Source organism: Triticum aestivum, chromosome 3A (genome assembly GCF_018294505.1).
Source record: "Triticum aestivum cultivar Chinese Spring chromosome 3A, IWGSC CS RefSeq v2.1, whole genome shotgun sequence".
NCBI classification, from domain to species: Eukaryota; Viridiplantae; Streptophyta; class Magnoliopsida; order Poales; family Poaceae; genus Triticum; species Triticum aestivum.
Genome location: NC_057800.1, coordinates 406,973,349 through 406,998,813, shown reverse-complemented (window position 1 = coordinate 406,998,813; position 25,465 = coordinate 406,973,349).

The following is a 25,465-nucleotide window of genomic DNA, read 5'->3' as shown; positions in this document are numbered from 1 at the left end:
TATTTTCACTAGTCTGTGAAGCTGATATCTTTTGCACTTTTGCCATGCTTCTTTGAACCTGTTCTTCTGTGATTTGGCCGTAGCTCAGTGTTCATGTTTTGTCAAGCATTTCGTGTACATCACTGCCATATGCTTTGTTGTTATGTTGGGGTGCAGTAGCTTAGTTTCTTGTTGCATTCTAAGTAGCATCATGCTGTTAATCGCAGAATAGTACCATTCTTGTTTTGCTTGCCATTTGCAAACCGTGCATCCGTTTCCGATGATCTTTATATCGATTTAAACCGAAATCATCTCATCTTTCCAGTGGAATAATTGGTTTGCCAAGTTGATGCCTTGATCTCTCTTTTCCTTTCGGAGCACGCATATGCATTGTATATCACATCTCGCATATCATGCCATGTATTGCATCATGTTGCTTGTGCATTGCACCGTGATTGATTGTTGGTCCTTTGCTTGTGTTCTTGCTTTGGGTAGAGCCGGGAGACGAGTACGTGAACGAGGAACCTGTTGAGTACGCTTACGAGGATCAAGCTTTCAACAACTCTAAGAACTTTGTGGGCAAGATGACCATACCTCTAAATCACTTCTATCTTTTCTTGCTAGTTGTTTGCTCTATTGCTATGTCGCGCTACCTACCACTTGTTTATCATGCCTCCCATATTGCCATGTCAAGCCTCTAACCCACCTTTCCTAGCAAACCGTTGGTTGGCTATGTTATCGCTTTCGCTCAGCCCCTCTTATAGCGTTGCTAGTTTTAGGTGAAGATGAAGTTTGTTCCCTATTGGAACATGCATATTTGTTGGGATATCATTATTATTTCTTATTTACTTTAATGCATCTATATACTTGGTAAAGGGTGGAAGGCTCGGCCTTATGCCTGGTGTTTTGTTCCACTCTTGCCGCCTTAGTTTCCGTTATACCAGTGTTATGTTCCTTGATTTTGCGTTCCTTACGTGGTTGGGTGTTATGGGAACCCCTTGATAGTTTGCCTTGAATAAAACTCCTCCAGCAAGGCACATCCTTGGTTTTACCATTTCCCTACCTACCACCATATACCTTTCCCTTGGGTTCTGCAGACTCAAGGGTTGTCTTTCTTTTAACCCCCCCGGGCCAGTGCTCCTCTGAGTGTTGGTCTGAAACGGGCAACCTGCGGGGCCACCTCGGGGCAACTTGAGGGTTGGTTTTACTCGTAGCATGACCTATCCGGTGTGCCCTGAGAACGAGATATGTGTGACTCCTATCTGGATTTGTCGGCACATCGGGCGGATTTGTTGGTCTTGTTTTACCATTGTCAAAATGTCTTGTAACCGGGATTCCAAGACTGATCGGGTCTTTTCGGGAGAAGGAATATGCTTCGTTGGCCATGAGAGCTTGTGATGGGCTAAGGTGGGACACCCCTGCAGGGTATAAAATTTCGAGAGCCGTGCCCACGGTTATGTGGCAGATGGGAATTTGTTATTGTCCGGTTGTAGAGAACTTGACACTTAACTTAATTAAAATGAATCAACCGCGTGTGTAGCCGTGATGGTCTCTTCCGGCGGAGTCCGGGAAGAGAACATGGTCTCGTGTTATGCTTGAATGTAAGTAGCTTCAGGATCACTTCTTGATCACTTATATCTTCTTGACCGTGCGTTGATTCTCTTCTCGCTCTTATTTGCGTATGTTAGCCACCATATATGCTTAGTGCTTGCTGCCGCTCCACCTCACTACCCTTTCCTACCCTTAAGCTTAAATAGTCTTGATCTCGTGGGTGTGAGATTGCTGAGTCCTCGTGACTCACGGTTACTTCCAAACAGATGCAGGTGCCGATGATGCCAGTGCAGGGGACGCTACCGAACTCAAGTGGGAGTTTGACAAGGATTCGGGCCGTTACTATGTTTCTTTTCCCGATGATCAGTAGTGGAGCCCACTTGGGACGATCAGGGATCTAGCATTTGGGGTTGTCTTCTTTTGTTTTGGTTCCGTAGTTGGACCTTTGATTGTACCTTGGATGATGTATGGATTATTTATGTATTGTGTGAAGTGGCGATTGTAAGCCAACTCTTTATCACTTTCTTATTCAGTACATGGGATGTGTGAAGATTACCCCTCTTGCGACAAGCCTACCATGCAGCCATGCCTCTAAGTCGTGCCCCGACACGTGGGAGATATAGCCGCATTGTGGGTGTTACAACGGTGATGGATTGGATCAGATTTATCATGTAATCGAGTTAGTTTTGTTAGGGTTTGATCCCTAGTATCCATTATGTTCTGAGATTGATGTTGCTGTGACTTTACTATGCTCAATGCTTGTCACTAGGGCCCGAGTGGCATGATTTCAGATCTGAACCTATTATGTTTTCATGAATATATGTGAGTTCTTGATCCTATCTTGCAAGTCTATAGTCACCTATTATGTGTTATGATCCGTTAACCCCGAAGTGACAATAATCGGGATACTTACCGGTGATGATCGTAGTTTGAGGAGTTCATGTATTCACTATGTGTTAATGCTTTGGTCTAGCACTCTATTAAAAGGAGGCCTTAATATCCCTTAGTTTCCAATAGGACCCCGCTGCCACGGGAGGGTGGGACAAAAGATGTCATGCAAGTTATTTTCCATAAGCACGTATGACTATATTCGGAATACATGCCTACATTACATAGAAGAACTGGAGCTAGTTCTGTGTCACCCTATGTTATAACTATTGCACGAAGAATCGCATCCGACATAATTATCCACCACTGATCGATTGCCTATGAGCTTTTCATATATTGTTCTTCGCTTATTTACTTTTCCGTTGCTATTGTTACAATCACTATAAAACCAAAAATATTACTTTTGCTACCGTTACCACTACTATCATATTACTTTGCCGCATATATTAAGTTTCCAGGTGTGGTTGAATTGACAACTCAGTTGCTAATACCTGAGAATATTGTTTGGCTCCCCTTGTGCCGAACCAATAAAATTTGGTTAAATACTCTACCCTCGAAAACTGTTGCTATCCCCTCTAGTTGTGGGTTATCAGCGGGCCTCATTTTGATCATCAGGAAGCTCCTTCCTTTTAAGGTAGGACAAGAAGGGTTCGGTCCATGGAGCAATAACAGCCATGATCTCATGAGCAGAGGGTGTTAATTCAGTTTCCGAACCCCTGATGATATCTGTATTGTGTTCGGCTGATGGGGGCGTGATCAGGTCCGCACTGGCGTCTCCGCTCTTGTCCTGCCATACCACGGATGGCTAGAAGAGCCTTTTCATAAAGGTATTAGGCAGGACGGGGTTGCGCTTGGTGCCCATTCGAGCGAGTATGCTGTTGCCTGATTACTGTCTCGAGCGATGTGATGAAATTCAAGCCCCTCGAACAGAGCCGATATTTTTAATATGACATTTTGATATGCTGCCATTTTTGTATCTTTTGCATAGAATTCTCCATTTACCTGAGATATTGTGAGGTTTGAGTCCCGCTCACCTCTAGGCGTTGTATGCCGATGGAGACAGCCATGCGGAGGCCATGTAGAAGTGCCTCGTATTCGACTATGTTATTGGAGTCCGTATACATGATCTGCAACATGTAGCAGACTGTGTCCCCCATAGGGGATGTCAAGATGATGTCAGCCCCCAGTCCGGCTAGCATTTTAGAGCCGTCGAAGTACATGATCCAGTTGGAGTATGAATTGTACTCTTTGGGGAGCTTGACTTCCGTCCAGTCGATGACGAAGTTGGCTAGCACCTAAGATTTAATAGCTTGGCGCGGCTTGTATGTTATTTCAAATGGTAAGAGCTCAATCACCCATTTGTCTATGCAACCGGTGGCATCCCTATTATTAATAATGTCGTTAAGTGGTACTTCGGATGCCACCGTGACCGAATACTCTTGAAAATATTGTCAGAGTTTTCGGGATGCCGTAAAGACCGCGTACGCTATATTTTGGTAGTGCGTGTATTGAGATATGCATGGGGTAAGGACATCCGATACATAATACACTGGTTTCTAGATGGGGAATTTATGTCCCTCTTCCCCTCGCTCGACGACAAGTACAACACTCACTACCTGGTGAGTTGCGGATATATAAAGCAACATAGGCTCGCCAATACTTGGGGCTGCTAGGATTGGGTTGCCCGATAAGGTTTTTTTTCTTCCAATCCGGTTGTAGCCGTATCCGTCCACTCAAAGTTGTCGGTGCATCTAAGTAGTCTATAAAGTGGAAATGATTTTTCTCCTAATCTAGAGATGAAGCGGCTCAAAGCTGCCACTCACCCTGCTAGTTTTTGGACATGCTTTAAGTTTGTTGGTATGGCCAGTTGCGAAAAGGCTTGGATTTTGGCTGGGTTTGCTTCAGTTCGTCTATTGGAGACAATGAACCCTAGTAGCTTTCTGGCTGGAATGCCGAAAACACATTTTCCGGATTGAGCGATATGTTATATGCTCGGAGGTTGTCTAGTGTGAGGTGGAGATCTTCCACCAATGATTCAAACTGTTTAGTCTTGATGACCATGTCGTCCACATATGCTTCCACTGTCTTGCCGATTTGTTTTTCCAAACATGTTTGAATCATGCGTTGGTAAGTGGCACCAGTGTTTTTAAGCCCAAAAGGCATAGTGTTGAAACGGAAAGGCTGATACGTCTCCATCGTATCTACTTTTCCAAACACGTTTGGCCTTGTTTTGGACTCTAACTTGTATGATTTGAATGGAACTAACCCGGACTGACGCTATTTTCAGCAGAATTGCCATGATGTTGTTTTGTGTGCAGAAAACAAAAGTTCTCAGAATGACCTGAAACTCCATGGAATATCTTACAATAAATAATAAAAAATCCTCGCCAAAGATGAAGACCAGGTGGCCCACACCCTGTCCACGAGGGTGGGGGGGGTGTGCCCCCCTAGGGCGCGCCCCCTACCTTGTGGCCCCCCTAGAGACCTCCCTACTCCAACTCGAACTCTATATATCTGCTTTCGGGGAGAAAAAAATAAAAGAGAAGATTTCATCTCGTTTTACGATACGGAGCCGCCGCCAAGCCGTAAAACCTCTCGGGAGGGCTGATCTGGAGTCCGTTTGGGGCTCCGGAGAGGGGGATTTGTCGCCGTCGTCGTCATCAACCATCCTCCATCACCAATTTCATGATACTCACCGCCGTGCGTGAGTAATTCCATCGTAGGCTTGGTGGACGGTGATGGTTGGATGAGATTTACAATGTAATCGAGTTAGTTTTGTTAGGGTTTGATCCCTAGTATCCACTATGTTCTGAGATTGATGTTGCTATGACTTTGCTATGCTTAATGCTTGTCACTAGGGCCCGAGTGCCATGATTTCAGATCTGAACCTATTATGTTTTCATCAATATATGAGAGATCTTGATCCTATCTTGCAAGTCTATAGTCACCTATTATGTGTTATGATCCGTTAACCCCGAAGTGACAATAACCGGGATAATTACCGGTGATGACCATAGTTTGAGGAGTTCATGTATTCACTATGTGCTAATGCTTTGTTCCAGTTCTCTATTAAAAGGAGGCCTTAATATCCCTTAGTTTCCATTAGGACCCCTGTTGGGGATATTACTACTGGGCGTAAACCGGCCTATCTGGACCGGGTTAATTTCATCAGTAGTTAAGTATGTTAAAGCCCATGAAGATAGACGAGGGCTCAAGACCCGTAATCGGTTGAGAGCCTGTAGCCGTAAACCGGCGTCAATATGTAACTTGTATTGTAAGTTAGGAATAAGTAGAGACCAAACCGGACACATCTATGAGCCGGTGTTGGGACTCTGTAAACCGACGGGCGTCACCCATGTATATAAGGGGACGACCCGGCGGCGGTTCAAAAAACAACAGACAACAACTCGAGACATAGGCGAAGCTTGTTTGCTCCCTAGTCATCGAAACACCCATCAATTCCATCACAACTAGACGTAGGCTTTTACCTTCATCGAAGGGGCCAAACTAGTATAAACTCTCTTGTGTCCTTGTGTCCGCTTTAACCCCTTCAAGCTAACCCGTCGCGATGGCTCCACGACTAAGTCCTTTCTCTAGGACATCTGCCATGACAAAACCACGACAGTTGGCGCCCACCGTGGGGCTATCGCATGATGGTTTCCGGTTCTTGGAGGGCCGCTTTGAAGGACTCGAGGGCTACGCTGTAGGCCGGATGACTAAGAGTCGTCGCGGCAAGCTCTACATCGACGACGTAGGCTGGGGCCCCGAGGCCGGCTCAATTGAGTACGGGTACCGGGTCCCCTTTGGTAGCATTCACGTTTTCATTGGCAAGATCGGAGAACCGGGCCCTGAGCCGGACATCTGCACCGACCTCGTCGAGACGGCTCAGCATGCGCAATCCGCCCGGGTTAAACCGGCCATGAAGCGTACTTTCGTGGGAGTGATCCATGGAGGAAGTTATGAGGACAGATCGAAGCTTCGCGGGGCGACTGTCGTTTGTTCCGGTGACGAATCTTCGACCGGAGAAACTGAATCTCTTTATCAGCTACAAGATGGCCGGATTGAGAGCTGTTCCGATGGTGACAGTATTCCGGACCCCTCCGATCTGCCTAACCGGGTTGGAATATTCATGACCGCAACACAAGCAGCGCTTCATTCTTCGACAGCCGTGGCAACGATCTCCGGTTCAGCAGCGGTGACGGCTGCCGGGGCAGGAGGCCCTGTGCGCCCGCCGGCTCAGGTTCTATCAGAACTATTTGATGCGTTGGCTGTGCTTATGGCGGAAGTTAATCCGCCAGATCAAGATGTTCACAACACGGAGATTGCAAAGGTAAAGGAGCAAATCACTCAGGCCAAGACGGATCTAGCAGCTGAGGATACCAGGATGGCCGCAGAGCGGGCCGCTTTAGACGCACATGCCTACAGGCTTATGTTGGACCAGAGCGCGTCGCATGAAGTCATGAGGAGGAAGCACCGATCCCTCTTACCTCCAGTTTTCGAGGCCAGAGACCTTTTCAACACTCCAGGACCAAGAGCCGGCAATCCGCTGGAGGTGAACCGGGCAGAAGCCCCTGGGACCGGTGCACCGGTTCAGCCCCGTCAGATGGACCCGCCTCGTCAAAACACCGTTATACCTCAGGATGCTTTAACACCTCCGGGTCACTACTCCAACCCAATGGACAATCTTGTTGCCGCTGCTACATGATTGGAGGCCATTCCAATTGAAGGTGACTCACCGCAGGCAGTAGAGACGCGACAGGTCAAGGAACTTCTGAGGACAGCTTTGGCCCAACAGGAAGCGTACTCGTACAGCCGCGACCGGATCCACTCGACCCCCCGTCCAAGCCGGAGCTATAGCAGACATATGGATGAGCCAACAGTGTCAAGTAATGAACGACGCGGAGCACCCCGTGGCAACAACCCGACGGGTGGTGCTGATGACGCTCAGGAAGTGGTGAACCGGGCCCGAGCGCGCAGGGAGGCCGAGTTAGCCGCACAGCATCAGGCTCGACAGCTCATGCCGGTTCGTCCAACCATCTCGATCGAACCTGGTGTTACTTCTAGTTCTTTGGGGGTGCCTTGCCTTATCCCCACTTTACGCAACGTGCGCCTGCCAAAGGATTTCAAAGGCCCGCGCAAGGTACCAAATTACACGGCGGATCAACCTCCAGAGACATGGGTGGAGAGCTATGAGATGGCCATGGAGATGCTGGATGTGGATGACACGGCGTGTGCAAAATACTTCACCATGATGCTGAAGGAACGGCCCGTACTTGGTTAAAAAGCTTGCCAGCTAATTCTATCAGTTCATGGGCCCAATTACGAGCCCGGTTTATCAACAATTTCAAGGATACATGTAAACAGCCTATGTCGATAGTGGACTTAGCTGCATGCGTCCAGGAGGAAGGAGAATCAACGACTCATTGGGTGCGCCGGGTTTCACAAGTGTTGCACTCCTCAGACCGCATCAACGCTGACACCGCAGTATTAACCCTAGAAGGCAACTGCCGGTTTGGGCCCCTGAAGTTGAAATTGGGGCGGATGAAGCGTCATTGCACCGACATGGGGACCCTCATGGCCACTTTGGTAAAATATGTTGATTCTGATAGTACCAAGGATCGTGAATCTGATGATGACAAGAAAGGGAAAGGGAAGAAGAACAACAGCTCCAAAGGTCAGCAGCATCACTGGGTAGGCAATGGCGGAGGAGGCAAGCGTAAAGCGGATGGTAACATGGATTTTGTGGCTAATACTAACGCACAGGACAATGGCCAGCGACGCAAGGGTAGGCCGAAAAATCATAGTGGAGCACCCAAACCGCCTGAACTATTTGCTAAGCTAGCCCTGTCCAAGGCATGGGACGAAGGAGGAGCCAGCAAACCACCTTTGGAAAGATTGCTTTATTATGTAGGAGCTCAAGAATTCTAATAATTTCCGGTATGATCACGGATCTGGCGGTGGCTCAGGGTCCGGGCCGGGTTACGGTGGAGGAAGTTCCGGTTCAGGATTTAATGGTAAATCCGGGCGGACATAATGGTCAAAATAGTTAGAACAACCAGGGTGGTTACAACCAACAGCAGCAACAGTCAGGTTACCAAAGCAACCCAAAGCAGTTGAGTAGTGGGCAGTACCATGTCTTCACCACTAGATTGGACAAGCGAGACCGGAAGGTTCAGAGGCGGGCAGTCAACTCTGTTGAACCGGCCATACCCCGTTATCTACGTTGGTCTGAACAGCCAATCATATGGAGCAGAGAGGATCACCCACCCCAGGTCGATAATCCGGGTCAGTTGGCTCTGGTGGTGGCGCCTTAGGTGGGAGGTTATAAGTTCACCAAGGTGCTCATGGATGGAGGGAGCAGTATTAACATCCTGTACTATGAGACCTTCCGTCGTATGGGACTATCAGATAAGAATCTCAAAACCGTCTAATACAGTATTCCACGGTGTAGTGCCTGGCAGATCAGCATATCCCGTTGGTAAGATGTCAGGACCCCGACTCAATGCCACATCGATCTAGCATGTAACACCTCATATCACTTTGCGGCCTCACGCACGGTATTCCCACGGGTGTCGCATTACCTTTGCCCAGGACCGTTTGCGCCTTTTGGCACACGTATATGACAGTGTCGCTAGCATCCATATGATAAGGAGCCCGGGCTAACATGGCTAGTCGTAAACCCAAAGTGACACAGACTTACAGGGACAGGCATCCATGACCCAGCATCGAACGTGTCGGTCATCAGCAAGTGAAACCAGGCTGTAGCACTGGGCTAGCAGGACTCCGGTGAACCGGGCTGTAGCGGGCTAACAGGACTCCGGTATTCATCGCGTGACATTTCCCCGAAGGGACAGACACAGGAACGAAGAAGGACACATGCCGGCCAGCCTAAGTGTTCCGGAGCAGTAGCAAGCTACCATGGCTCAGTGGAAACACTAGGAGACATTTCCCGGTAAGAGAGGCTACTAAGGATAAACAACTAGATAGTCAGATCCCACACATACCAAGCATTACAATAACATACACACAATATGCTCGATATGTGCAAATACAACATGGCATCACAAAATGACTCTACGACTCAAGTAGTTTATTCAATAGGCTCCGAGGAGCGAGATATTACAAACATGGGTCTCATAACCCAACACTCAGAGCATACAAGTCAAAGCACAAGCGGAAGCTATCATGTCTGGGTACAGACATCTATAAATGAAAAAGGCTGAGAAGCCTGACTATCTACCAGATCCTGCCGAGGGCACAAGATCGTAGCTGAGGTATCAAGCTAAACGTCGAAGTCCCCGCGGAACTACTAGCGAGACTGAGGTCTCTCTGCAAAAACATAAATAGGCAAACGTGAGTACAAATGTACCCAGCAAGACTTACATCAGAACTAACTACATATGCATCATTATCAACAAAGGGGTGGTGGGGTTTAACTGCAGCAAGCCAGCTTTGACTCGGTGGCTATCCTGAACTACGACTACAAGTAACTCTTTTGAGGTGGCGCACACGAGTCCACATATTCACCATATCAATACACCACTATGGATCCGCTCCCGTCTCCCTATGAGAACGCCATCCATAGAACTCACGCTTATCTTGCGCATTTTAAAGTATCCACTTTCACTTGTCTATGAACTGATATAAGCAACCCAGAAGTCCTTTACCGCGGACACGGCTATTCGAATAGATGATATTAACCCTGTAGGGGTGTACTTCTTCATACATGTTTCCACCACTTAGCGTCTGCACACGACATGTGCTCGGCAGACTTCAAGCGAAAGCCGACGTGGGTGTAGACCACGACCTACCTAAACACTCAAGTCTCTAGTCCAGGTTTATCGCCTATTCGGGTTCCATCCATGAGGAGATCCGGCCGGAGTTTCGCTCACAGCCCCAAACGATGTGAACAGGGTTCCATGACACCAAACGGGCGCCCGGTTTACCCGGCCACGTGCCTACCGCATCACAGCCCACCCCTACGGTCAGCGCTGTCCACGGCCTCCAGCATACTACAAACACCAGAAACTACTTGCAACTCCTGGACAGAGGACAAGGGTGAATAAGAAGTCGAGCGGGGTCATATTTCAGGGCCCAATGTATGGTAGTAGCTGAATCATGGATCACAAACACAGAACTCAGTTCCTGAGGACGGCTGCAATGAGACAACCCACCATGTACTCCTACATGGCCTCTCACCGCTACCTTTACCAAATCGTGTTCACACACTTAGCTCACACACAGTAGGACAGGTTCACACGCCTCTGATTCATCCCCGATGAATCAGACCTGACTCAACTCTAAGCAGTAGCAGGCATGACAAACAAGCATGAATGAGTAGGCACATCAGGGCTCAAACAACTCCTACTCATGCTAGTGGGTTTCATCTATTTACTGTGGCAAGGACAGGTCATGCAAAGGATAAAGGGGTTCAGCTACCGCAGCAAGTATCAAATATGTCGTTGTTGTCCTAATGCAGTAAAAGAGAGCAGGAGCGAGAGAGTGGGATTGTATCGGAATGAACAAGGGGGTTTTGCTTGCCTGGCACTTCTGAAGATAACATTGAGTCTCCATCAGTGTCAACGATCACATCATCGATACAACGTCTATCGAGGGGGAACAACACCGGCAAACAGAAGGAAACACAATCAATGCAATGCACAATATGATGCATGCTATGACATGGCAACATGCTGGTGTTTTGAGCTAATGCATCTAGCAACAAGTTAAATGGAGTTGGTTTGAATACAAGATTCAAATTCAAACTCCATATGTGATTATTTAAATGCCCTTTAATTGATTTGTGCTAAACAGCAGCTATAAGTTGTTCTAACATGCATGAAAATGGTACAGATGGATTCCTTGAATTTTTCTGATAATTTTTCATATATAAATTATTTAATTTGGAGTTACGGTTGAATTTCTATGATTTTTAGAAGTTTTAGGCATTTTCTGGAATTTCCTGAATATTAATAAATCCAGAAAATACTTATTGCGTCAGCATTGCATCACTATGACGTCAGCAGGTCAACAGACGCTGCTGGTGGTCAAACCTGACCAGTGGGGTCCACTGGTCAGTGACTGGGGCTGATTAGTGTCGCTGACATGTGGGCCCAGTCAACAGCCACGTCAGCTTAGTCAAAGCTGACGCGTGGGGCCACTAGGATTAGTTAAAAACTAAACAGAAACTAATCTAGGATTAATTAGTAGGTGGGGCCCTGCTGTCAGTGTCACAGGGTTAATTAGCAGGGTCAAATCCCGGGTCAGTGGGGTCAAACCCACCGGCGACATGACGCCGGCGAGGCCCGAGACGGCGGCGCGAGCCGGAAACGCGCTACAGGGCACGGGCGAGGCTGTGCTTGGGCTCGTTGGAGAGCCCTTGCTGGTGCGCATCGAATGGTGGTGGTGGCCGTGCCTGTGGTGGCCGGTACCGACGACGGCGAGCTCGTGAGCGGCGGCCGGAGTTCGGCCAACGGCGGGTTAGGCGATGCAGGGCGCTAGGGGAGGCGTTGGTGCGTGCTACGTGCTCCTGGTGAGGTGTGGAGCACGATGGTGTGCCCGGCTTCGAGCCACAGTGGCTCTGGCCACGACGGCGACGAGGCACGGCGGCGGCGAGCTTCGGCCGTGGTGGAAGATGGAGCTAGGGGACGGAATCAGGTGCGGGGAGTGAGGGGAAGAGAAGAGGAGCTCACGGGGAGTCGGACGAGACGCTGAGTGGGCTCGGGGACGCCTCTGCAACGGCGAATTGACGACGGCGATCTCCGGGCACCGGAGATGAAGACGACGACGCTCCGGTCGACTGCGGCCTCCTCTGGTCGCGTGCGTCGCGTGTGTAGCTCCACGGGGTCAGGGCGGAGCTCAGGGATGCATAGAGGGAGCGAGGGGGTGGCTGGTGGCCGCGGCGAACGGCGTCGGTGGCGACGGGCTCCGCTCGGGCAGAGAGGGAGAGGGAGCAGAGGGGGATAGGGACGGAGGGAGAGACGCGGGAGAGTGAGGGAGGGTCGAGGGAGCCGCGTGGCGTCTCCAGGGAGTAGCGGAGGCAAGCAGGGAGGCAGGAGGTGGCCTGGGCGTGTGCCCGCGCGCTCCGGCCACGCGCCTGCGCCTACTGGCGCGAGGAGGAAGGCGACAAGGGGGGGGGGAAGTGGTGGGCTGGGCCGCTGCTGGCTGCACAGTGTTGGGCCAGGTAAGTGGCGCCAGGTAAGTCCTTCTGCTCTCTCTCTTTTACTTTTTTTCTATTTTCTGTAGTTTGTTTTGATTTAGTTTAGCAACTAAATCATTTAAATAAATTCTGTAGATTTTTATGTGGCTTGCTAAAATATATACAAAGCCACTCACAAACTTCCAGAATTATTGGAGTCATATTTAATATATATTAAATATAAATCCAAAGCAAATAGTTATTGGATTAATTCAAATGGCCAAAATAATTATCTCTGTGACTCCAAAAATATTGGTTTAAATTTTACCTCTTACCAATATTTCCATGGAATAACAGGAACATTTTCTTGGACACATTTGAGAAGATTTAATTGTTGGTTATTTTTAGAGGTTTCCTGAGGCTTTTGAAAATTCCTCAATTCAAATTTCATTTGAATTTAAACATGATGCACACACCAGACAGCACCAGAAGCTAGGGATGTGACAACTCACCCCCACTAAACAAGAATCTCGTCTCGAGATTCAAGCGTAGGGTAAGGTGAAGGGGAAACGCAAACTAGTATAATCTTCACGATCCAGGGTGCACTTCAGTTGAACGTTGATTCATTCACCATTATTGTCTTGAAGTCTTGCTCTGAGAAATCCTGTCAACATGACATGGAGGGAAGAAGGAGACTCTAGAAGGGTCGATCTTCTCGAAGATCGAACAACTCACGGAATGAGACATAGAACCATCTCTCGGGTTGAGACACGAGATACACATCAAGAGGGGTGGAAGAAACGGATGACGAAGGTTCACTAGGTGGACAATAATTCCACACTTAAGAAGGTGGTAAACGATTGTTAACGTAGCGAGGAGTGGAGTTGCCATGATACCATAATGATACACCTTAGGGAAGGTGACTCGTAGAGATACCCCCTTAAGTGGCAAAAAGAATTACTTTTGATTCATAGATCATTGAAACTCTTTAAACCAGCCTAAGGCAATTCTCGAGCGATCATTTGGAGGGGGTCGGTAGAATGGCATACTCGGACTTGGATGATGTGGATTACCTTGTTGAAGACAACGCAATGGATGAATTTGCTTATCACCGGAAATGGAAGGGACCCATGGTTGAATGGCACATTGGTGGTGCAAGCTGGGAACAAAATGCAAATGCTGGGAACGATTCTGGTAACTGGGGAAGAACCCAACAATAGGGAGTGAATTCACTGTTTGAAAAGGTCGTAGCATTGCCGGGGAAACTGAGAGGAATCCCAGTTTGTGCCGATGATAACTCGTAGCGCTTGTGCGTGCTCTCAAGAACTTGAGCATTTCCATAATCATCAAGGTTTTACCAACATCCGTGTCAAGGGTCCGGCAACACAACTTGCTACCATGATGAATGATGATGGAGGATGCAGATGCAAAGAAAGATAACACCTTCTCAGATTTCATCTTAGCGAGGCCAAGGAAACAAAATCTGGATGATCGACCGAGAGACATTTAGCACTCCGCTTCTAATGTTCTCCTTGATGTGCTAGTGTAACCCATTCATAGAAATGGTCTGGTATCTAGGACATCAAGTAAAAGGTCGGACTTCGGGATCTCAAAATCCATAGGGGCAACTAGGGAGTAAATCCTACGAAATCCCTATGGGGAGGTGGCCAACTTCCTCAATCAAGATACTACAATAATAGGTCTTCCGGCTGGGTGTGTTGGCCACGACATTCACTTTACTGGTTATCGAGGGACCAATACTATAGTTCTTGGGAAATGTTCCAAACCATCATATCTGCCTGAGATTCAGATCTGGTTGGTGTCAGGATATTCCAGACTCATCGAGTCTAGGAAGAAAAATGAAAGTTTGCAACGCAAATCGACGAGATGACGTTGCGAGATTCTCGGAAGATGAACTACGATAGCAAGCTCCAAAACATGAGCTGGTTCTGCTACAAACATGTGAACATGTTGTCCAAGACAAGCATGACCACAAAGTAGTCTTATAATAAAACACTACCGAGTTCAGGAGGGGGAACCATCATTAATGACATCGAAGTCTCCACGCGTGGAAGTCCAAAGAGTTCACCTTGGACAGACTCCTTTATCTTTGAACAACTCAATCAGTGGCTTGGTGTGCTAGGATATACATATAGAATGGAGGTTGCAAATCTCCAGACCACAGAATACTTCGCACGTATGCATGACTGACTTGGGATGATTCCAGAGGAAGCAAAACTAACTTTCTCAAATTCACGGCGGCAACCTTCACCAAATGCACGTGTATAAGAGGAAGTCACTCCTTTCATCAAACAAATACTTCATGAGCTAGCATGAAGAAAATGCTTTCAAAAGTTTCCAACACTAGCTTAATGTCCAACAAAATCATGGAGGAGATAAGGATGTTGTCAATGGGCTCAACAACAATTCATCTGGGTTTCCTTTTAAAAGGAATTCCATAGTTAAGTGAACAAGTGATAGCATTGGTCAGGCCAAAGATGTAATGGTGTATGCTCGAGGGATCAACCACGAATAAGACAACATTACGAATATCGTTGGTTCTGGTCTGATTGGATGATAGCCCATACTCAAATCAAAGGATTGATAAGACAATAGGTCCAGCAACTGATCACAAGGACCAATCAATGAAGATATCATCTTTCTTCAGCACACCCTACACAAGAATATCCCTTTGGAACGAACTAAGTCAGGCAAGCTTTTATCTTCCAACTCTCCAAGTTGTTATCTAGCTTAACCAACTAGCTCAGGGATATCTAACACCGATCCTTGGAGAAAGGGTGGTTTACAATAAACCAACTTGATCACGAGCTCAACATAGCGGTCAGGTGACAACCTGGTAGTACTTCCGAGAAGATCTTCGGAAAATCACGAACCACCGATATGTTACTAAGCTCGAGAACAATCTTGCTTTTCAGGGCAAGATGATATGATCAAATGAGCGAGGACTTGACAAATCCTAACTCATCAATCAAAGAGTGCACCAGGAAATAAGGACTAGGTAGCACGATCAATCTTAGAATGGTGATTCAATAACCAACATACTAAGAATAAAATTATTATCCTTTAGCTACCAAGCAACGAGGTTGCTAGGAGTATTGATTTCACACATCACAATTCATTTGTCGGTATTCCGGTTGCATCAACACGGAACCGAGGAATGAAAAAGGATGGCGAGAAGTATCACTATGTCAAGAATTCACAAAAGGTGGTGCAATTCTCATGAAATTCCTGTCATAAAGAAGGTAATACTTCAGGGTAGAGCAGACCAGAAGCTGGATTGTAACTTGATCTGCGGAACACAACTACTTTGACCCAATCCTAAATATGGATGAGGTACTGGAGTTTGTTTCTCCTAGTCATTCAGGACGGAATGGCTTGACGGACCACAAGGGTAATAGGCATCGATAAACGAATGCATGCATACTCTTGACTATCAATTGATAGGCGAGGGTCGGAAACAACTAAGAGGGACAACTCAAAGGAACATACAATTTTCTGAGTTATGGATGCATGGTTTAGCATGTCGAACGAAGTTCAACATATTTCTTCCGGATAACCCATGCAGAAAGGTAGAACTGGCAGAGCCACAATATATAATGGAGAACTCATCAAGAATAATCCTGTTGTGATATTTCAGTTCAACGAGGAACTTCTGCCATAAATAGTTCATGGTATTTGGAAGAAGAAGATACCACGGACTTTAAGGACTAACGCAAAGGTTACTAATATCCTAAAGGAACTAGCAACACTATCAACATGATGTAAGTAGAGTGAATCTCGGGTTCAAAACCCAGGAGTAGAATACCTACTAACTATGTGGCATCACGGGATGCTTTCGAGAATAAAGGCCAGAATCATCACACTGGGACACAAAAGCATTGCTAAATTGCTAGATGATCCCCTAAGACACCTAGGGTCATAATAATATCTCCAACATATATGTCGAGGCAACAGAATACCTCAACTCAACAATTAGTGTGATTGAGCTGGCATAAAGGAACATCGAAACCAGAGGGAAAGGATTTTGCAAATGCATCAGACTATTTAGAAACCTGGAATGACTCGGACAACATAACGGCTGTAAATGCTCAGAAAAGATTTGAGACATTCACAAAAATGGTGGCATAACCACTCAGAAGCACAATATCAAGGTTTCGAGATCAACAATTAACATACGGAAGTAGTAGGAACTGAACTGAGACTTAAATCCAACGATCTTATAAGTCTACGGACTAGTAATACGTGTTCCTGATAGAAAGAAGAGAAAGCCTAGTTTCTTAACCCCGTAGGAAAGATAAGATGACTCAGATCAGAAGGGCATGAAGGTATAAGGAGTAAAAAGAGCCTTACGTTCCATCCCACAATCAATTCCCTTATATAACTAAAGAATTTCTAGACTCAACTTCGACCAGTTTGGCTTGGTAATCCTACAGGCAGTCAAGCTCTGATACCAACGCTGTCAGGACCCCGACTCAATGCCACATCGATCTAGCATGTAACACCTCATATCACTTTGCGGCCTCACGCACGGTATTCCCACGGGTGTCGCCTTACCTTTGCCCGGGACCGTTTGCGCCTTTTGGCACACGTATATGACAGTGTCGCTAGCATCCATATGATAAGGAGCCCGGGCTGACATGGCTAGTCGTAAACCCAAAGTGGCACAGACTTACAGGGACAGGCATCCATGACCCAGCATCGAACGTGTCGGTCATCAGCGAGTGAATCCAGGCTGTAGCACTGGGCTAGCAGGACTCCGGTGAACCGGGCTGTAGCGGGCTAACAGGACTCCGGTATTCATCGCGTGACATTTCCCCGAAGGGACAGACACAGGAACGAAGAAGGACACATGCCGGCCAGCCTAAGTGTTCCGGAGCAGTAGCAAGCTACCATGGCTCAGTGGAAACACTAGGAGACATTTCCCGGTAAGAGAGGCTACTAAAGATAAACAACTAGATGGTCAGATCCCACACATACCAAGCATTTCAATAACATACACACAATATGCTCGATATGTGCAAATACAACATGGCATCACAACATGACTCTACGACTCAAGTATTTATTCAATAGGCTCCGAGGAGCGAGATATTACAAACATGGGTCTCATGACCCAACAATCAGAGCATACAAGTCAAAGCACAAGCGGAAGCTATCATGTCTGAGTACAGACATCTATAAATGAAAAAGGCTGAGAAGCCTGACTATCTACCAGATCCTGCCGAGGGCACAAGATCGTAGCTGAGGTATCAAGCTAAACGTCGAAGTCCACGCGGAACTACTAGTGAGACTGAAGTCTCTCTGCAAAAACATAAAATAGGCAAACGTGAGTACAAATGTACCCAGCAAGACTTACATCAGAACTAACTACATATGCATCATTATCAACAAAGGGGATGGTGGGGTTTAACTGCAGCAAGCCAGCTTTGACTCGGTGGCTATCCTGAACTACGACTGCAAGTAACTCTTTTGAGGTGGCGCACACGAGTCCACATATTCACCATATCAATACACCACTATGGATCCGCTCCCGTCTCCCTACGAGAACGCCATCCATAGCACTCACGCTTATCTTGCGTATTTTAGAGTATCCACTTTCACTTGTCTATGAACTGATATAAGCAACCCAGAAGTCCTTTACCGCGGACACGGCTATTCGAATAGATGATGTTAACCCTGCAGGGGTGTACTTCTTCATACATGTTTCCACCACTTAGCGTCTGCACACGACATGTGCTCGGCAGACTTCAAGCGAAAGCCGACGTGGGTGTAGACCACGACCTACCTAAACACTCAAGTCTCTAGTCCAGGTTTATCGCCTATTCGGGTTCCATCCATGAGGAGATCCGGCCGGAGTTTCGCTCACAGCCCCAAACGATGTGAACAGGGTTCCGTGACACCAAACGGGCGCCCGGTTACCCGGCCACGTGCCTACCGCATCACAGCCCACCCCTACGGTCAGCGCTGTCCACGGCCTCCAGCATACTACAAACACCAGAAACTACTTGCAACTCCTGGACAGAGGACAAGGGTGAATAAGAAGTCGAGCGGGGTCATATTTCAGGGCCCAATGTATGGTAGTAGCTGAATCATGGATCACAAACACAGAACTCAGTTCCTGAGGACGGCTTCAATGAGACAACCCACCATGTACTCCTACATGGCCTCTCACCGCTACCTTTACCAAATCGTGTTCACACACTTAGCTCACACACAGTAGGACATGTTCACACGCCTCTGATTCATCCCCGATGAATCAGACCTGACTCAACTCTAAGCAGTAGCAGGCATGACAAACAAGCATGAATGAGTAGGCACATCAGGGCTCAAACAACTCCTACTCATGCTAGTGGGTTTCATCTATTTACTGTGGCAATGACAGGTCATGCAAAGGATAAAGGGGTTCAGCTACCGCAGCAAGTAACAGATGAATCGTTGTTGTCCTAATGCAGTAAAAGAGAGCAGGAGCGAGAGAGTGGGATTGTATCGGAATGAACAAGGGGGTTTTGCTTGCCTGGCACTTCTGAAGATAACATTGAGTCTTCATCAGTGTCAACGATCACATCATCGGTATCACGTCTATCGAGAGGGGACAAATACCGGCAACACAGAAGGAAACACAATCAATGCAATGCACAATATGATGCATGATCATGACATGGCAAAATGAATGTGTTTTGAGCTAATGCAACTAGCAACAGATTAAATGAAGTTGGTTTGAATACAAGATTCAAATTCAAACTCCATATGTGATTATTTAAATGCCCTTTAATTGATTTGTGCTAAACAGCAGCTATAAGTTGTTCTAACATGCATGAAAATGGTACAGATGGATTCCTTGAATTTTTCTGATAATTTTTCATATATAAATTATTTAATTTGGAGTTACGGTTGAATTTCTATGATTTTTAGAAGTTTTAGGCATTTTCTGGAATTTCCTGAATATTAATAAATCCAGAAAATACTTATTGCGTCAGCATTGCGTCACTATGACGTCAGCAGGTCAACAGACGCTGCTGGTGGTCAAACCTGACCAGTGGGGTCCACTGGTCAGTGACTGGGGCTGATTAGTGTCGCTGACATGTGGGCCCAGTCAACAGCCACGTCAGCTTAGTCAAAGCTGACGCGTGGGGCCACTAGGATTAGTTAAAAACTAAACAGAAACTAATCTAGGATTAATTAGCAGGTGGGGCCCTGCTGTCAGTGTCACAGGGTTAATTAGCAGGGTCAAATCCCGGGTCAGTGGGGTCAAACCCACCGGCGACATGACGCCGGCGAGGCCCGAGACGGCGGCGCGAGCCGGAAACGCGCTACAGGGCACGGGCGAGGCTGTGCTTGGGCTCGTTGGAGAGCCCTTGCTGGTGCGCATCGAATGGTGGTGGTGGCCGTGCCTGTGGTGGCCGGTACCGACGACGGCGAGCTCGTGAGCGGCGGCCGGAGTTCGGCCAACGGCGGGTTAGGCGATGCAGGGCGCTAGGGGAGGCGTTGGTGCGTGCTACGTGCTCCTGGTGAGGTGTGGAGCACGATGGTGTGCCCGGCTTCGAGCCACAGTGGCTCTGGCCACGACGGCGACGAGGCACGGCGGCGGCGAGCTTCGGCCGTGGTGGAAGATGGAGCTAGGGGACGAAATCAGGTGCGGGGAGTGAGGGGAAGAGAAGAGGAGCTCACGGGGAGTCGGACGAGACGCTGAGTGGGCTCGGGGACGCCTCTGCAACGGCGAATTGACGACGGCGATCTCCGGGCACCGGAGATGAAGACGACGACGCTCCGGTCGACTGCGGCCTCCTCTGGTCGCGTGCGTCGCGTGTGTAGCTCCACGGGGTCAGGGCGGAGCTCAGGGATGCATAGAGGGAGCGAGGGGGTGGCTGGTGGCCGCGGCGAACGGCGTCGGTGGCGACGGGCTCCGCTCGGGCAGAGAGGGAGAGGGAGCAGAGGGGGATAGGGACGGAGGGAGAGACGCGGGAGAGTGAGGGAGGGTCGAGGGAGCCGCGTGGCGTCTCCAGGGAGTAGCGGAGGCAAGCAGGGAGGCAGGAGGTGGCCTGGGCGTGTGCCCGCGCGCTCCGGCCACGCGCCTGCGCCTACTGGCGCGAGGAGGAAGGCGACAAGGGGGGGGGGAAGTGGTGGGCTGGGCCGCTGCTGGCTGCACAGTGTTGGGCCAGGTAAGTGGCGCCAGGTAAGTCCTTCTGCTCTCTCTCTTTTACTTTTTTTCTATTTTCTGTAGTTTGTTTTGATTTAGTTTAGCAACTAAATCATTTAAATAAATTCTGTAGATTTTTATGTGGCTTGCTAAAATATATACAAAGCCACTCACAAACTTCCAGAATTATTGGAGTCATATTTAATATATATTAAATATAAATCCAAAGCAAATAGTTATTGGATTAATTCAAATGGCCAAAATAATTATCTCTGTGACTCCAAAAATATTGGTTTAAATTTTACCTCTTACCAATATTTCCATGGAATAACAGGAACATTTTCTTGGACACATTTGAGAAGATTTAATTGTTGGTTATTTTTAGAGGTTTCCCGAGGCTTTTGAAAATTCCTCAATTCAAATTTCATTTGAATTTAAACATGATGCACACACCAGACAACACCAGAAGCTAGGGATGTGACATAAGATAGCTCTCGAAGTGGCCTTTGGGGATGATCATGATTCCAGGTCGGAGACATTGAAGTTTGAAGTGGTGAAAATCCAAAGTCCATATCATGCCCTGTTTGGGCGACTGGCATACGCCAAGTTTATGGCTCGGCCCTGTTATGTGTATTTGCAGCTCAAGATGCCGGGTCACAAAGGGACAATAACGGTTCATGGAAGCCGCAAAATCGCTTTGGAATGCGAGGAAGGAGATGCGGCTTATGCAGAGTCGGTTTGTGCCACCAAGGAGTTGAAGTACTATAAAGACAATGTTGATCCGGCAGACATGACTCCGTTGAAGAAGCCAACTACGGAGCATGATCCGGCCCTGAAGTTCAAATCGGCAGCAGAAACTAAGCTTGTTGACTTCGTACCTGGCGATTCGTCCAAGCAGTTTAGCATCAGTGCCAACTTGGATCCGAAATAGGAAAGCGCGCTCATCGAGTTCATCCGTGAGAATCGGGACATTTTTGCATGGAAGCCATCCGACATGCCAGGTGTACTGAGGCAACTCGCTGAGCACACACTTAATGTGGATCCTAAATATAAACCGGTGAAACAGTTCCTCCGCCAGTTTAACGAAGAAAGACGCAAGGCGATAGGAGAGAGGTAGCCAGACTCTTAGCAGCTGGCTTTATTGTTGAAGTTTTTCACCCCGAGTGGCTAGCCAATCCGGTGCTGGTCCTCAAGAAAAACGGCACCTGGCGCATGTGTGTGGATTACACAGATCTCAGTAAAGCTTGTCCAGCAGATCCTTTTGCCCTCCCCCGTATTGATCAAATTATTGATGCCACGGCGGGTTGTGAGCGTTTAAGTTTTTTGGATGCGTATTATGGCTACCATCAGATCAAAATGGCAGTTAAGGACCAGGAAAAGACAACATTTATAACTCCCTTTGGAGCCTTCTGCTATGTGTCTATGCCCTTCGGGCTCAAGAGTGCCCAGGCAACTTACCAACGGTGTGTACAAAATTGTCTTCACAAGCAGATTGGCCATAATGTACATGCTTACGTGGATGATATCGTGGTTAAATCCAGGGAGAAGGAGACTCTGCTTGATGATTTGAGAGAAACCTTTGATAACCTGAGAACATACGAGATGATGCTTAATCCGGACAAATGTGTCTTTGGTGTACCGGCGGGCAAGCTATTGGGTTTTCTAGTGTCCAACAGGGGAATTGAGGCTAATCCGGAGAAGATCACGGCTATCACCTCCCTGGCTAAACCGAAGTGTATCAACGATGTTCAACGCTTGGCAGGCCGGATTGCTGCGCTAAGCCGGTTTATCAGTCGCCTGGGTGAGAAGGCAATCCCTTTGTATCAGATGTTGAAAAAGACGGATTAGTTTATCTTGAGTTCTACTGCTGATGAAGCATTTGAGGACTTAAAGCGGCAATTGGCCAATCCGCCTGTGCTCGCCGCTCCCATTGACAAGGAGTCGTTACTGCTATATGTTGCTGCTAATGTTCGGGCGGTCATCGTAGCTATTGTGGTGGAGCAAAAAGAGGCAGGTAAAGAGCATTCGGTTCAACGTCCGGTCTATTATATCAGCGAGGTGCTCATTGAGTCCAAGCAAAGGTATCCGCATTGGCAGAAGCCGATGTATGGAGTTTTTATGGCAAGCCGGAAGCTTAAACAATATTTCCAAGGACACTCAATTACGGTAGTCAGTTCTGCTCCTTTGGGAGATATCATCCAGAACCGGGAAGCAACTGGCCAGATTGCAAAGTGGGCCATAGAGCTGGGGCCGTACGGTTTGAAGTATGTGCCTCGGACAGCGGTTAAGTCTCAACCACTTGTTGATTTCATCAATGATTGGAAGGAAATGCAAGAACCTGAAGAAAAGTCGGATCATATGTATTGGACCATCCATTTTGACGGATCCAGGCAGTTGGAAGGCTCGGGGGCTGGAGTCGTATTAACTTCCCCACGAGGTGATAAGTTTTGTTATGTTCTCCGTTTAATGTTCCCTTGTACTAACAATGCTGCTGAGTATGAAGCCTTGCTCCATGGTCTCCGGATGGCTAAGGAGATGAATCTAAGTCGAGTTAAGTGCTTCGGTGACTCGGGCCTTGTGGCTCAGCAAATGTCTGGCACTTGGGACTCCAAACCCACTTATGGTAGCATATCGTTGTGAGGTGGATATTGTTGCAGGTCATTTCAGAGGCTATTAGGTGGACCATGTGGACCGGCGGAAAAATGAAGCGGCGGACGCTTTAAGCCGACTGGGCTCTCAACGCAAACCGGTCCCGCCCAATGTTTTTCTAGATGTGTTGCACAACCCGTCGGTGAAGATCCCTGGTGAAGAGGATTTGGCTATTCCTGATCCGGAGGCTCAATTGGTGGCAGTTCTTCATATTATTCTGGATTGGACGCTTCCTTACCTGGTGTACAAGAACCGGGGCGAGTTGCCAGAAGATGAGATTCTGGCCCGACAGATAATCCGGCGATCCAAATCCATGGCTGTCATCAACGGTGAGTTGCATCATTGCAGTGTATCAGGAGCTTTTCAACGTTGCGTGTCTCCTGAAGAAGGCCGTGAAATTTTGCGTGAGATCCACGAAGGAGATTGTGGTCACCATGCCGGTTCAAAGTCTCTGGTGGCTAAAGCGTTTCGCCATGGTTTCTATTGGTTAACTGCTCATGCTGATGCGGAGGATCTGGTCAGACGATGTGATGGTTGCCAAAGGTTTTCAAGACGTCCTCATGTACCGGCTCAAGAATTGAGAATGATTCCAATTACTTGGTTGTTTGCGACTTGGGGGCTGGATATGGTTGGGCCTTTCAAAAGGTTCAAAGATAAGAAGACCCACCTCCTGGTGGCGGTTGACAAGTTTACAAAGTGGGTGGAGGCAGAACCTGTTAGCAAGTGTGATGCGTCTACGACGGTTCAGTTCATCAAAAAGGTGATTTTCCGGTTTGGCTTTCCGCACAGTATTATCACAGATAATGGTACCAATTTGTCCAAAGGTGCTATGAAGGAGTTCTGCGAACGGGATCACATCCGGCTCGACGTTTCATCAGTGGCACATCCACAGTCCAATGGTCAAGCAAAAAGAGCTAATCAAGAGATCTTGAGAGGCATCAAGCCCCGGCTCATGGTTCCTTTGCAGAGAACGCCGGGTTGTTGGGTAGAAGAATTACCATCTGTGTTATGGAGCATCAATACGACACCCAACAGATCAACGGGATGCACACCGTTCTTCATGGTTTATGGAGCGGAGGCGGTTCTCCCCAGTGATATCCGTCATGATTCACCTTGTGTCATGGCTTATCTTGAAGCGGACAACGAGACAGCACGGCAAGATGCTTTGGACCTGTTGGATGAAGAGCGTGACATCGCAGCCGCCCGATCGGTGATTTACCAGCAGGATCTTCGTCGTTATCACAGTCGCCGAGTCAGAACCAGAGCCTTTCAGGAAGGAGATTTGGTGCTTCGGCTCATCCAAGATTAGAATGATATGCATAAGATATCCCCACCTTGGGAGGGGCCTTTCGTGGTCAGCAAGAATCTGCAGAACGGGTCTTACTATCTGATCGATATTCGAGAGCATAAGGACTCACGTACAGCAGAAGTGGATACTAACAGGACGTGGAATATAGCTCATCTTCGGCCTTACTATACCTGAGCCATTGGCTATACTTATGTACATATTACGACAATGTATATATCATGATTAAATATAATAAACCGGAACCTCAGCTAAAGCGGGGTATCTGTTCTTTTACATCATGCGAGGTTACATGGAGTTGCTCTAAAGCGGCCTCCGGTTTACCCCTTGAGTTCGCTTTGCTAAAAGCATCGTGTTATATCACTTGGAGGATTGGTCGTGTCCGAACCAATACCATGCCTCTTGATAGGCGAGAGCCACCAGATCACTTGGGGACTTGGTCATGTCTGAACCAGTCATGCCTCTTGATCGGCCTAAGGCCATAGAATCACTTGGGGGCTTGGTCGAACCCGAACCATGACCACGCCATTTGGTCGGCATAAATGCCACAGAATCACTAGGGGACCTGGCTGACTAGAACCATAGTTACACCTAACGGGAGCTTGGTCGTGTTTGGCCATGGTAACACCATTTGATCAGCTTAAATAAATCTTTTTTGGCAAACATTTTTGTCGTTGCTTTTGCATCATACTTTTCTTTGAAGGGTTTTTTTTGCTTTTCATTGTGTTTTTAAACCGGCAAAGTTTTTTAAACCAATCAATTGACGGAACACAGTCCACGTCAATCCGGAGACTAT